General features: G+C 40.4%; 2 pseudogenes; both read right to left on the reverse strand.

Moving 5' to 3' along the window:
- Positions 1-1,256: 1,256 nt before the first annotated feature.
- Positions 1,257-9,812, reverse strand: LOC127773092 (uncharacterized; annotated as a pseudogene).
- Positions 9,813-11,235: 1,423 nt separating this feature from the next.
- LOC127773984 (uncharacterized) lies at positions 11,236-13,646 on the reverse strand (annotated as a pseudogene).
- Positions 13,647-15,669: the final 2,023 nt, after the last annotated feature.

Below are 15,669 nucleotides of genomic sequence, written 5' to 3' on the forward strand. Positions count from 1 at the left end.
AACCCCGGCCGCCCTGGACCTCCGGGAGCGCTGGTCGGGGACCGGCGAGCTGGCGGCGACGAGGACCTGACCCGCCGCGGGGATGTACGGCGGGAGGGAGGAGACGGCCGTGCGGGCGTAGTCGACGAACGCGGCGCGAGGAGCAGGCCGCGGCCGCCGGGGACCTCGCCGCGCGCGGCCGCCGGGGAGAGGGTTTTGGGTTTTGCGTGCGTTGTCTCCTCCACCCACTCTCTCCCCGGGTTTTGCGGAGGTGTGCGCGAGCGCGACAGCACGAGTAGCCTCACGCGCATGGGCCTGTACTAACGGATTTGGGTCGAAATCTAAACGATCCGTACACACCCAAATCCACTAACCGATTAGATATTAATCATGGGGTTTACCTTTTTATTATTGTTCTAAATCACCTGCTTAAAGCAACAATATGTGAAGAACTGATGAGACGATTTTTTTTAGTCATGAGAAAATACTAACCCATCCTATAATGTAAGAACGTGCTCTCTCCGTTCCAAAAAAAAGCTACCCCTCGTAGTAAAACGAATTTAGACAAAAGAGCTGTCCATTTATACTAGTATAATGTATCTTGACACCCCTAAAAGTAAAACGAGTCTGGACAAAGGGCTGTCCATTTACTAGTATAATGCCTGTCTTTTTTGGGTATTAGAGTATATTTTGGTGGTACATTTTGGGTATTAGAGTATATTTTGGTGGTACATTTTCAAATGGACAGCCAAAAAGACACCAAAATATGGACATGGAGTCTGTCTTTTTTTGGGTACTAGAGTATATTTTGGTGGTACATTTTCAAATTCGTTCTTCGATGTCATTGAGCCATTTTTCCCTATTTCATGATTGGTAGCAAGTAGGGTATCTGTAGGATCTTGTAATTTTTTTAGAAAATAAACCGCAGAATATGTTGGCTGTACAATTTGGGTAAACGTAGTAACCACTAACAAATCCTCAGATCCTATGACCTTTGACAGGTTCAACATCATCAGACAAATCTCATACTTAATTTTAGGTACAGTTTTCATGGATTTTTATTTGTTTTATGGTTATCACCTCATAGTCTACCTTTTACTTACGTTAGCTATATGCACAAATTCAAAATGCCTACGCCCTGCAGAATGCTTGAGTTAAAATGGGACATTTTGCATGAGGTTAAAGGTGACAATGGCAAAAAAAAATTCATTTGCATTTTATAGAACTTGTGTTCATATATGGCAATTCATAGAACTGATTAACTTCTTAATGGCCAAACGTAGAGTTTCTAAAAAAGAAACATTCTAGGTTTCAACTCTAAAAAGAGAAATATTTGCATAGCTCCATGTGGACATAATGAAAAGCTAGAACATGCTCATGGACATCATCTCCATGTTCATAGATAGTTATATCTATATGGTTAAGGAATCCCAAAAAGGATAAAAGAAAAGACGCACTCCAAGAAAATGGAAGACAGAACAAAGATGGCCAGCAGCGTACAATGAGTCTATCCATTTACACGTTGACTAATACCATAAGTGGGAGATGGAAAGATGACCAGCAGCGTACAATGAGTCTATCCATGTACACGTTGATTAATACCATAAGTGGGAGATGGCCAGTAGTGTTTGATGAGACTATCTATGTACACGTTATTAAAATCTTGGATCAGATTATGGTGGATCAGGTGGGTGTCCTTCCTTCAGTAGAAGTAGGGGCATGGAGAGAACCTGGGAAATGAATACTGCATTTCAGCAAACTGAATATTCAACTTATCATCAATTCCATAGAAGATAAAGTATTAACATTCACATAGCAACAGCAATGAATAGCAGCAGAACTTATCACTTCTCAGGCAATTCAGTCAAAGATACCCTACCTGAATCTGATGATGATGACGATGACGATGATGATGTTCGATCTGTGAGAGAGATTTGAGAATTGTCTGGACAATAAACATCATTTTGGATCAGAGTTATTTATAACCCATATAACTGATGAAAAGTAAACACCAACTGGACTCCAATTTATATTCCTAAGAATGTACCATTTGCATATCACCCAATATCCTATTGCTTTTGTGTGGAATACTAAATCAAGGTCAGTCCTACAAAAATATTGTCTAACATCAAGGTTAGTCCTACAATAACGCTTTGTCTTATATTTCTCCTATATGTACTCTTAATTCGAGTCCTGAAGTCGAGAAACAATATTTCCTTTAAGCTAAAAAAATAGTATTACAAAAACTAACTACATCTGAAAAAAAATATTGACAGCATGAAAGCTCATTTCGTCAATATCTTTAAAGCAATTTAAATCAATTCAACTATTCAAGAAACCATTTGCATAGTTTCTTGATAACCATAAACTGTAGAAGACACAAGTACAAGAATTGGCTAACCGGTGATGGTACAAAAGGCACATGCAAATTGCAGGACATCAGCCACTACATGTAATTCACATCACAATATTACAAACAAAGCAAAACTTGCTACCTGGATCTGAATCTGCTTGGTCAAGTGGACATCTTGCATAAATTGTCTCTCTAGTGACAGGAAATTCACCTAGGATATAAAAAACTGTTAAGAAAAATCTTTTGTGTTTACGTAAGGGAGAAAACATGCACATGTAATTCTTTGCTGTTTATTGCATATCATCTTAAGATTCAACATGTATGTCCAATGTACAACTATTTCTAAATAAGTGCTCAGAATCATAAGGTAGGACAGTTCACTTGCTCTATTTCCCTCCGAAAAGTAGATATTAAGTTTAAATAACACAGGCGTTGCTCAAATAATTGAAATCATTTAAAGAATATCGCAAACAATAATTGGATTTATCTGGTCAAACAAATAAAATTTGATAAGTTCATGCTAGAATTTCAACTAAAACATTGGCGACGTGCTCAGAGATATGGCCTCACTTATGTTTTAAAACAGAACACAACAAGGCATCAACCCCAAATTCTCTAGGGCATCTAGTCCAAGAAATATTTGAATCATATGCTTCCCGATCATATTACATGAAGTTGTAGCTCCCTTTTTTTTGCACATGATTATTCACTAAAATGATGCCTAATCTACTAAAATTCCATACTGATGGATTCCTACCATACAAATCTTAGAATCTTCTAGAAACCTTCGTGGAAGTAATGCATTGGTGCAGTGCACAGTATGCATGTAAAGCTTACAAATTTGAATTGGGCTACAATTAAATCTAAAACCACTGAAAAAAAGTACCCCTCAGGTTTAGAAACACTCAGCATAGTTATCAAAAAAGGACAGACTCAAAAGACATGATGTACCTCTTATAATAACTTCTCCTTTGTCGGATACATGTACTGTCAACTTCCGACTTCTCCAAACACCACTGCGTGTGTGGAATACTCCAATCTATAAAGTTCAATAAAATATATTCCTCGTAGTCAATATTTTGCTAATTGCACTGTCATATTAAGGCATAAATGACACAACTAAAGCATTTTTGTGTTAGAAACATAAAGTGAACTTACCACAATATCTATTTTGGAATCAAGGCCATTTCCATTGTAAAAATGATCCTCTGATATTTGCAGCAACAGTAGTTCCAACTGAAACAAAACCAACAATAAGAAATTACATGAATGTCAAGAATGTAAAACAAAATAATATCGCATAATATTACTTCTTTTGTTTTTCTTATAGGAGACTTACAAATATTTACTATATTACCTCAACAGTAGAAGAGATATGTTTTCCGTTGAAGAATTTAATGACATCACCAACTCTAACCCCAAGTTTCTCAGCAATAGAACCTTCTGACACCTATGATAAATTGAACATATTTACTTCACAATATAATAAGAAAAGCCATTTCAAGAAAAGCAAATGAAAGCCCCAACAAAAGTGGCAGTAAACAATAGTCCTAAAGTAAGTAGTAGTAAACAATATATACCTCTTTAACGATAAGGCCCTTATCAATGTTGCACTTGCAAGATATCACCTCAAGATGAGCAGGGTTAAGAAATTTCATGCCCCAAAACTTCATTTGAAGATGTGGTCGACGAATGCATCTGTACAAATAATCATGTCTCATTAAAAATGTCAAAAAGAACATAAAATTCAAACGAGAGATTTGGGTTGACAATTTTAAATGCCTAGATTTTGACAAGCTGTCAAAACTAGATCATAGCATATTGTTTGAATAGGCTTGAATAATTCGAGAACAAGATGGTGTGATATTATTTTGTACTTCTGTACACTTATTACAGTTGTCAGAAGGGTTCGACTCATGCAGCAGCAACAGCAATACACATTACTGCTACGACAATAGCCTACACTGCAAGCTATACCACTGCTACATCAAGCTAAAGCGCAAGAAAGGAACACCAATATGGGATTGCTTCAAGGAATGATGTCACTTATGTTCTGACTGCCCAATTCATGCTAATCCCCTTGGCAATATAGCAGCACTCAAAGAGTCACAGGGACTGTCAGAGAATATGCAGAGAAGGGATGATACAGCAGCACTTCACAGTTAGGAGCAATGTTTTAAAAAAGCGTTACGTGGTTTCGTGCTGTCACCCTCACCCCACCTTGTAGCGCATACATGGCATAGTCAGCTGTACAAGGTTGGGCACATGTTCGTTGTATGTGGTCTTGTAGAATTTTGTTAAAAACACTGGTTAGGAGAAAAGAATAGAATAGGAGTTAAGTTTGTTAGAGCCCAAGTCCAAGGTATAAGTCAGGCAGATTTATGAAAGGAATAAGTTCATCCGAGGTCCCTTAACTTGTCAATGAATCCGATTTTCGTCCCTCAACCAGAAAACCAGACACAACGGGTCCCTCAAATATCAAAACCAGTGCAGATGAGGTCCCTCGGCGGTTGAGGGTGGTTTTGGCTGACGTCGCACCTATGTGGCTAATTTGACTCGGTCTTCATCTGACGTGGCGCTTACATGGCAATTCGATCCGGAAAATAATAAAACCCGTGGGACCCCATGTCAGTTCCACACACAAAACAACAAAAAAATGGTGAGACCCACATGGGCCCCACATGTCATCCTCACTCCTCCCTCCTCCCTCCTCTCTCTCCCCTCTTCTCTCTATCTCCGGCCGATGGAGCGGGGCGAGCGGCGGTTGGCAGAAGCGGGCGACGGGCGGGGCGGAGCGGCTGGCCGGTGGAACGGGGCGGGCAGCGGCCGACGGCGGGCTAGGTCAGGTCCGCGACGCGTAGGGCCATAGAGCGCAGATGGAGCGGTGCAGGGAGGGAGGTGGCGACGAACCTGGTGAGTGACCACAGGCTCGGCCTGCTTCATTGCGGCGGCGACGCCGTCGAAGGCGTCTCCGGGCGATGGCCGCGACGGTGGGCGGAACCCAGAGATGGAGGCGGTGGTCACGGGGGAGTCCGGCCTCCCCGCCCCCCACGCTAGCCTCCTTCCTCCCCCACCCGATGCTGCCCTTGATGGCCTCGATGTCGGCGTGGAGGTGGGACATCTCCCTGCGGATGATGGCCTCAATGTCGGTGGCGAGGTGGTTGACGCCTGGGGCTGGGACAACCACTCCAACGGCGGCATGTCCAAGTAAAACTATGTCAGCTCAGCTACGTTTGAAACGATGTCAGCTCTACCGGCCAGCCGCTCCGCCCCGCCGTCGCCCGCTTCTGCCGGCTGCCGCTCGCCCCGCTCCATCGGACAGAGAGAGAGAAGGGATAGAGAGAAGAGGGGAGAGAGAGGGAGCGAGGATGACATGTGGGGCCCACGTGGGTCCCACCATTTTTTTTTATTATTTTGTGTGTGGAACTAACATGTGGGTCCCATGGGTTTTATTATTTTTCCTAACCGAATTGCCACATAAGCGCCACGTCAGATGAAGACCGAGTCAAATTAGCCATGTAGGCACCACCTCGGCCAAAACCGCCTTCAAAACCACCAAGGGACCTCATATGCACCGGTTTTGATAGTTGAGGGACCCGTTGTGTCTGGTTTTCCGTTTGAGGGACGAAAATCAGATTCGTTGACAAGTTAAGGGACCTCAGATGAACTTATTCCTTTATGAAATGTAATATTTCAAAATCAAGCAAGACAAATAATTCTCTCTTCTAGCTGCTCTTCCCGATCCCTCTAAACTCTCTTACTTCCAATTACTAAAAGGGGCATTGATTTTGATCTAGCAAGCTGTTTGGAGATCGAGGCTTCAGTTGGAACTTTTGTGAAGGCTCTCATAGAACTTGGTTCATTGGATATGAGTCTAGAACTGTCTATCTATGTCTATGTATCCAACGGTTGGTATTAGTTCTTTTGTTTTATCCAATGGTACTATTTAGTTGATTACGTGGCCCAATGAGAGCGCATGAAAATATTCTGTTTTAACTACTTTAGATTAGATTGCATAACACACTTAACATTTACCTGCAGCTACGTCAGTATTTTTTAGGTTGTATCTTCTCCAACTAATCAAAAAGGAGATGATGCTATAGTTAAAGAATTCAGAATGCTACCAAAATAAGAATATTTACTCCCTGTAGCACTAGCATTTAAAGATAAGTGATAATCCAACATTGTAAAGTCCCTAGCATGCTCTCCAGCACATATGACGGGTTTTAGATTTTAGGTGAAGATGTCAGGTTTCTTGACATTGACTAGGGAAAGGAGGCAGCATGCGTAGTTTGCTTGTTACACCCAAATCCTTGGTCTATATGTCTTTTCAATTAGATAGTTTTCCCCATACTTTCATAAGATTAAAACAAAGTTATCCATGCATATATACATTGATCAATTATGTACATTTTTCCACTTCTCATTAGTCATCATGCATTCATGCATCAGTTACCAAAGCACTAAGCATGTCTTTAAATTAGAATGATATATCGTGTTCAGCCATAATATAATGCCACATTTGGTATGCAGGAAACACACATGAACATTTGCACAAATTTACCAAAGAAGCAATCTCTGAAAACGTCCAGTGTATGGCGATTAAGCTGGCACACTTAATAACACATTCAATAAAATTATTTTCTATTGCAGCGCCCATTCAGCTATTAATAAATTAACTTAGCAAAATCATGACAGTTGAGGATAAAAAAAAAAACATACTGGAACTTCCTCCACATCTGCAAGCACTTGAGGATGATGTTAGAATGAATAAAAGACCCTCTTGTACTGCGGATAGACATGCCCACAACATCTCCCCTTAAGTCAATGACTGGTCCCCCGTTGTAATACTACAATATTTACATTGACAATATTTAAATTATTAACCACAAACAAAAATAATGAAACTATAATAGGAAAAAATGAGTATCATAATCTATTTTTACCTCAGGAGGTGCACGGAAACCATCAATATATACATAGTGACGGCGTTCATTCATATGTGGATTCAAATACTGAACCCTACCATAGCTTGTTCTCAGATACGAATTTTCATCTCTTCCCAGGATAAAGACCTCTTCAGCCCATTTCACTCCTTCATTAAAGGAGGGTAAATGGATGGATCAGTCCACTACAATCTTGTAGAAAGCAAGGTTGTAATGCTCCTGACAATATAGAAAATGACCCTCCACAGTGGTACCATCCACAAAGCGAACTACAACCTGAAATAGTAGTTAATTATTGCATTATATTTGTGAGAGCATAGAAGCTAAAACGGACCAGATTGAAATCTATACTCCTTATATAAGGGAGTGGTGGTGGTGGTTCCACCACCCCCGCTAACTAATCCCAACTTTTTTTTAAGAAAGAGAAATGACATGTGAGGTTAGAGGGCCCACATGCCAAACAATTCCACCAACGAACTACTTTTTTGTGGGAAGGAAAAAACAGTGTGGAGCTAAAAAGGTCCATATGCAAGTAACAAATATGAACAACAATTAAGAGATGGTAATAACATGTTAACGATAAATTTCTTTAATTAAAATCATGTTGCAAGGCACAGGAAATATGCTAGTTATTATATTTAAGAGAAAAGCTTACATTACTGCCTGTATTTTCTAGAGAAGTCTGGCATATCCTATCCAATATGCAACTAGGAACCTTGATATGATATAGTACCTCCCAGTTCCAAGCTTTAGTTAAATAATGGCATTATAACCAAGCCCATGTATTCCATTTATATTCTTTCATCCCTTATAGGAGTCATCCATAGACAGAGTACTAGTTAATGTTGGGAACCATTGATGCGTGTGGATGTGCAGACAAGGATCTATCTAGTTTATTTTGTCCCCACCCCCCTTGTGAGAGATACATGTTGCATCATCTTCAATAGCATGTTCCTTCTTCACTTTTGGCAATATCCACGTCTTACACGACTAATGAGAGTTATTCAAACTGCTTTGAATTAAGACTAACTAAAACGAAATTATGTCAAAAGTACCTAACAGATGCTCTAAATACTGCAAAAAAAGTTAGCCCACAATTTAGTACTGATATAGGGCCTTGTATATGGCTAAAAGTAACACATGCTAGATTTAACTTGAAAACATATTTTTACAAAATCATTATGGCCTCATATAAGTGAAAGTAGAAGAATCAAATGTGCCAATTTCCTATGTAAACTCACCTTAGCATTAGAAGCATACTGGTTTGCACTTTTCCAATCATCTAAAGAAGGGGACTGTTTGCAAATAAGAAGGGCTGATGTCAAAACAGTGCCTGTTTTGCTCTTCTCATCCCAATCGATCATGAAACCAGAACTCTTAGATAATGACTTGCCATCTAAAAATAAATTTACAAATTACTAATCAAATAGCGAGACTTGTAAATCTTAAATGCACATGAATAAAATAGGATGATGTTTACCTATAGTAGACGAAAGACCCACAACAAACTTTGCAGCATGAAGAACAGTCTTAGTCGATGATTCACGAATGTGGAGGAGGTTCCGATCAGTAAGGCATGTGTCAGGTACGTGTGGGAGTAAAGTGGGCAGTTTCATTTGACAATCTAGAAAGGGAAGAGCAAGAATTTTCACCTGTTAGTTCTAATAAGAAATGCATGATTGCCAACTCCTTTTTTCTTCCTTTCTTTTCTTTTTATTGCAAAATCTAGTACGGATAAATAGCCCTTCTTTTCTTTCCCCAAAATCTTACAGGTAATTTGTTTTCATTTCTTTTTACCAGAATGAAATTAAAGGAGTATAAACCTCTTTTTGCCTGGTATTTGGCCGGGTAAATTGTTTTCATTTATTTTTACCAGAATGAAATTAAAGAGAATGAAATTAAAGGAGTATAAACCTCTTTTTGCCTGGTATTTGGCTTCCCACGGATCAAGTGCACTGAAATCTTCACCTCCGATAGGCTTATAGATCTCTCTACCCATGGCATTGTGTCCAATTACAACACGGGGTATGTATGGCTTACGGAGAGGAGAACTGCAGCAAGAAGAGGCCTCGTCCTCCACTGGAATCCCCTCCTCCACTCCTGACGCTGAAGGCAGCGCCAGTGCGCCACCTTCTCCTCCTCCTGCTGAACCCCCAAATCCATCGTCTTCGCCGCCCTTTCCCCCTTGTTGCTCCTCCGCTACCGACGCAGACGCTGAAGGCGGCGCCACCTTCACCCCCTCCTCCTCCTCATGCACCCCCAAATCCATCTTCTTCGCTGCCCTTTCACCCTCGCTGCTCTGATCGGCCAGAGTTGCTGACTTTTTAGCTGATCGCCTCTTGGATCGCTCCGCGCGCGCCGCCGATTGGGATGCGAGCGAGGCCGCCACCCCGCCGCCGTCCCGGTTGACACTGCGGCGTCGCCTTGCGCTCGACCGGGTCTTCACGGACCCCGACGCCTCCTCCGCTCCCGCTGTGCCAGGCGCCATGGGATGCCGGAGGGAAGCCTAGGGTTTCTTGCTTTTGCTCGAGGAATTTTTGGAGTTGGGGGATTTTGATCGAGGGTTCGGAGAGAGGGCGAGCAAAGGCCGTTGCGGCGAGCGGATCCGACCCGACCCGACCCAACCTCATCGGTCGGTTCTAGGAATGAAATGTGATATATCCTATAAAATAAAAAGATAAACATAAAAATCGTAAATTCAAAGACAAAAGTAGTTGTAAGAATCTAATTTTAGTGCATAGTAACTTAGTGTAACTGTACTATATAATTTAATTTAAATGATTTTTAATTAAGTGTAACTGCAAGTTGGATTTATATGAACACGAATATGTATGAACAAAAAATCGAAAGATAAAATTGCCAGTGAAATAACAAAATCAGACCGGAAACAAAATCAAATGTTATTGAATACACGTAAAAAAATGGATACGGTCATCATTGTGATTCCAAGATCAACGAAGACTTATATATGATTGTAGTTCTTTTATCTAAAACAGTATGCTAAATTCATGCTAAATATAATATGGCACTATAAGTTAGACTCTTTAGTTTTTAAATTTAATCTTTTAGATTATAAATAAGAGGTTGTATCCATATTAAATCTCATTTTAGAATTTTATTTATTTATTCTAAAAAAATTCACAAATGTAATTGACATGTACTCTTTCTTTATAAAATAAGCTATTACATTGAAAAATAATAGTCAATTTATTTAATACACCATTAAAATTTTAATATTTGTAATATCAATAATACTACGCAGTACTATACTGGTTTGGACCAGTAAATACAACATATTGATACATACTATGTTTCTAAAAGAAATATATATTTCACAAATAAGTTGGGTTAGAGATATATAGGCCTAAAGTTGAAGGTAATGTGGGGTAGAGAAATTTTTTGGATAGTTTGAGATCGAGAATTTTTTTGCTTGAGCTGGATACTATCCTTACTGTATTTATTTCTATCTCCAGAAAAAGAAAATCTGATTTTGTTTTTATTTCCCAAAACATGTAAAAATTATCTGACAAACACTGTTTGTTTTAGAAAAGTGTCCGGAGTGGAAACTATCTGAACTAAGTTGGGTGACAGACTACAGCCTTTGATTATTGATCCGATGGCTATCGTTTATCCGAACTAAGTAAAAACGTCTGATTGTTTATCTGATAATAGTTAACATACATGTGCATTGTAACGAGCACATATGATTTAGGATGGGTTGTATGACACAGTACATAACTATGTATGTCCGTCCCTTTTGCATTGGATTAGGGATGCTTCAAACAAATTAAATGAATCGATTTTTCAGGCCTGATAAAGGAACTTAACACATCAAGTTGTCCAATAGACTGAGCAGGAGGTCCTCAGCAAGATTTTCTCACATCCTAGCATATTCTTCCCTCATATTGATTAAGCATGCAGGACACTCATTAACAAATATAACAATACAACAAGCATCAGCACTGCCAAAAAATTTGCAAGCAACCACAAGCAAAAAGCCCACACAATTCGGAAACTACATTTATAATGAACCAAACAAGCTCCACGCATATTGTTCCCTTTCGTCGCTCATGCAGCTGTGCCCCATTTTTAACCAGCTTAATAAGCATCATTGCAAGAGCGCCGTAACCGCAGCAGCAAGTAGATTACTCATTTTGTGCACCCGAGTAGAAAATGGAAGGGCACCAAGCAATAGCTACAACGTAAGAGAAAAAAAAAAGAAAAAAAAGAAGGATGAAAGGAACCATCCCGGAAAATAAAAGATCTTCAGCTCCCTGCCAATGAAAATTAAAAGATAAAAGCAGGTTGAAGAAAAAACAAACATCTTCAGCAAAATAAAAGATCTCAGAAATTAATGCCTCTTCCACATAAATTCATTGCAGTAAAAGTCTGTCCTACAAGATGAACTTTATTTTTTCTTGCTATTCTTCCCAGTACTTGTAACCACAGATGATTTCTGATGTTTTTTCCTTGCATCATTCGGTGGCCCAAAATCAAGAGAATGTTAGGCAAGAAAACTGATCCATGACTCCAGGTGGCCCAACGCTACAAATGAAATTCTTTGATTGGAACTACTTGCAAGGATGGCAGGGAGCACTGCAAAATTAAGAAACAAGACATCATAAAACTACTGGTAATTGGTACACATAAAACAAAAGGAAAACAAAAAGGGGAAATGCTGCAATTCAACAACTAATTAATAATACCTGGAAAAACTATATGTTTATCTATTAACAACCATATGGTTATTAAAATCATTGCTGCTATTATAGGATCAGATATGCTAAAGTAACTGTATGTTTACCTATTAATAAATAACAACCACGCACTCTAGAAAGATAATAAAGTAACTGTAAGTGTTTTGGAGTGAGCAGTGAGCAAACAACACATTATATATTACCTTTTCTTTTTGCAAGGTGCATCTAAGTAATGTATATATTTGCTTGTGTGAATTTTTTGTGGGCTAATATGTGTCCATGTAGGACTACTTGCTAAAAAAATGGTGCATATGATGTTGCTAAGTACCCCCAAAACCCTGAATTCACAAATAGGCCTACAGCTAAAATACTAAAAGCTTCTTTAAACTACCAGATCCAATATCTCTAAAATATCATGACAAAGGGAATAACCAAAAGGAGCTGGTTCTCTTTGTATAGAGGAGAGGGGGGCGTGCAAGAAACCCCGTGAGAAACACGCTAGATTCAAGATTGGAACCTAGGTGGGGTGGACGAACACCTTCGCACCACACCACCTAAGCTATGCTCAAATCTCAAAAATATCATTAACAATAGCACAGTTTTTGGAGTAGAATATATAAAGAATAATTGTTCTGCTCATAAAACAATATTTGTAAGTTGCAGAATAATGAAGTTAAAACTACTATGGTACTGGTGATTAAAGTTATACCTACTGAGTAAGGATACCCCAAGAAGTTAAAGCCTGGCAGATGTCGGGTAATGATATAAACCAAGAACAGCCATCTGCCCCTCCATGCAGTACCCCAGTGAAATTTGCATCAGCATCAAGCAAAGGAGCACCTGAGCCCCCAGGTTCACTCTGTATATTCACTTCAACCAGTGTCATAGTGTACCCGACCAGGTTTGTTTTACTTGTGTCAGCGTACTCCCGGTCACAATGAGAAACCTTGCCCGATGCTACTGTCCTGGGCCTAAATGGTGGCCAAGAAACCATAAGAACCTTCTCCATTGGCTCTAGATGTCTCTTGCTAGGAACCAACGCAGGATAAGAATGCCGGCAAGCCCGTCCATTCTTCCCATATGCAAGCACATTCTTTTTGCTTACATTTAGAAGGATCAAGTCTTTGTCACAGTCAATCTGAACAATGTTTGCTCTCGAGTAGTATCTTATCTTGTCCGGTGTCTTGTCTTTGCGGAAACTACATTCATAGTGATCACAGATGATATTAATGTCATATAAATCACCTATCTCTTGAGCTGATATTGGATTTTCTGAAGTAAAAAGATGGTCAAGGCAATGGGCAGAGCATAATATCTTAAGTTCCTGAGACTTGTCATCTACCACAAAACCCGTGCAACATCTATCCTCGAAAGTTAGTTTCTGTCTCTTGTCCTCCGGTACAGTTTCCAATCGATTAAGAATTTCTTCTATCTTTCCATCAGCATCCTTTTTGGGCACAAAGTCCACCAAGAAAACTGACTCCTTGGTTTTGTGGAAAATCCATTTCTCAACGGATTTGAGAAAATGGTTGGTGCAGCCATCTGGTGGAGATCCTTCTTCTGATTGACACAGCGAAAATCAAAGCACCTGCAGGTTGGTCCGTATGAAGCAACAACCAGTGCACGGAAGCAGCCGCGCTGGCCCCAGTAAGGCCTGTAACAGTACAACATATAACTAGGAGTAAATTCCCTGTATGCACCTCAAAACTGACTCAATCCCTTTCATATCCTCCAATTTTGCCCAATCCCTTGTGTGCCCTCGAGATTTCACTGTGATCCCTACCACATACACTATCTTACTACAGATAAAATGCAAGCAATCCTAGAACAAACATTTCTACAACTTTATCATCCCCACCCTCACCCCATTCCCTAAAAAAGCATTCCTACAAATAGTCAAATAGTGAATCATAGATAGATCAATAGGCCAGGTCTGGGATGTATAAGTGCAAGGGTTCAAGTGTATCCACTTATATAATCCTTCATCCCTACATAGGCAAAATCAATAATAGCGAATCCACTTAAACCCTGCACTATCAGAGTAATCAATAATCATACATTTCCAGGACATTGTTTCGGAACGCGCCATAGATAGATTAATAGGGTCTGAGATGTAGGTTCTAGGAGCATACCAGTGAAGCTTGATGATGGTGAACAATGAACTTTTCCGATAAGGGGCAGCACTCAGTGATGATCGACGAAGAAATGCTCAAAGCAAGCCGCAGGTTGGTTCCGATGTAGCAACGACCTGCAGGGCCCCAGCAAGGTCTGTATCAGGACGCGCCGCGCCGTTGGCGAGCAGATAACGGGGGGGCGAGCTGGCGTCGGAGACCGCGGCGCGCGGGGCCGCACGGCGGGAGAGGAGGCGGAGCAGAGGCAGAAGCAGCTGAGGGAGGCGAACGCGGCCGCCCTGAAGAGGAGGCGAGGGCCGGCGCCGAGGACCTGACTCACCCGCGACGGACGCGGCGCGAGCTGACGCCGCTTGGTCGGTGAGGCCTCCTCGGGAGCTATAAGCTTGTATGCGTGTGGGCGGCTCGATGGCGAGGGAGGAGGCGCTGCGCGGCGGCGGCGACGGCGGAGGGAGGCGTCGCGCTGCTCTGCGCCCGCGCCGCGCCGCGTCGCCCGCGACGACGACGGCGGCGGCGGCGAGGAGCAGGCCGCGTCCGCCGGGGAGAGGGTTTTGCGTGCCTTGTCTCCTCTCCTCCACCCCACCCACCCACTCTCTCTCCCCGGGTTTTGCGGAGGTGTGCGCCAGAAGCCTTACGCGCATGGGCCTGTAACGGATTTGGGTCGAATCTAAACGATCCGTACACATCCAAATCCACTAACTGATTAGGGGTGTGTTTACAAGAACAAGTTACCAACACTCCTCTCTTGTTTTCCACATGCACGCTTTTCAAACTGCTAAATGGTGTAATTTTTGCAAAAAAATTTTATACAAAAGTTGTTAAAAAATCATATTGATCCATTTTAAAAAAAATTAGCTAATACTTAATTAATCACTTGTAAATGGACCGTTCCGTTTTCCGTGTATGGGAGATGGGTTCCCAACACTCACCTCCAAACACAGCCTAGATATTAATCATGGGGTCTGTTCTTTTTTTATTACCAGAAGAGATGTCTGTGTGTTGCAATGGTGAGGGTTATTTTAATCTTATTATTGTTATACGGTTTAATTAAGGTGAAATTCAATGTAGAAATTTGCTTGGATATTTAATCATAAGTTGTAATTAGGAATCCGATCATCTAAGTTAGCATGCGAGTTTTTTTATAGAGATTTCTTATACGATTCCTTTTGTATTTCAAAAGCGAACGAAATTAAAAACTGACGCAGATACGGATATGTATTTCCAAAAGTGAACGAAAAATAAAGTTCGACTCATACACGGATAACATATCAAAATACCGGCAAAAACATCTTCAATTTTTATAACAGTAGAAATATTCTTATAATCACCTACTTAAAGCAATAAGATTATTATTTTTATATAGGGAAAACAACAAGATTATTATTTTTAATAACTTTCAATAAATAGACTTTTAATATACATCTGACCGATTGTCTTATTAAAAAAATTGTATATAAATATGCAAAAGGTTAGACCTAATTAAAGTATCTTCAATAATAAATTAAGTCGTAATAAAATAAATGATAATTGTATAAATTTTTTTTCTTATGGTCAAACCAAATAAA

Source organism: Oryza glaberrima, chromosome 5 (assembly GCF_000147395.1).
Source record: "Oryza glaberrima chromosome 5, OglaRS2, whole genome shotgun sequence".
Lineage (NCBI taxonomy): Eukaryota > Viridiplantae > Streptophyta > Magnoliopsida > Poales > Poaceae > Oryza > Oryza glaberrima.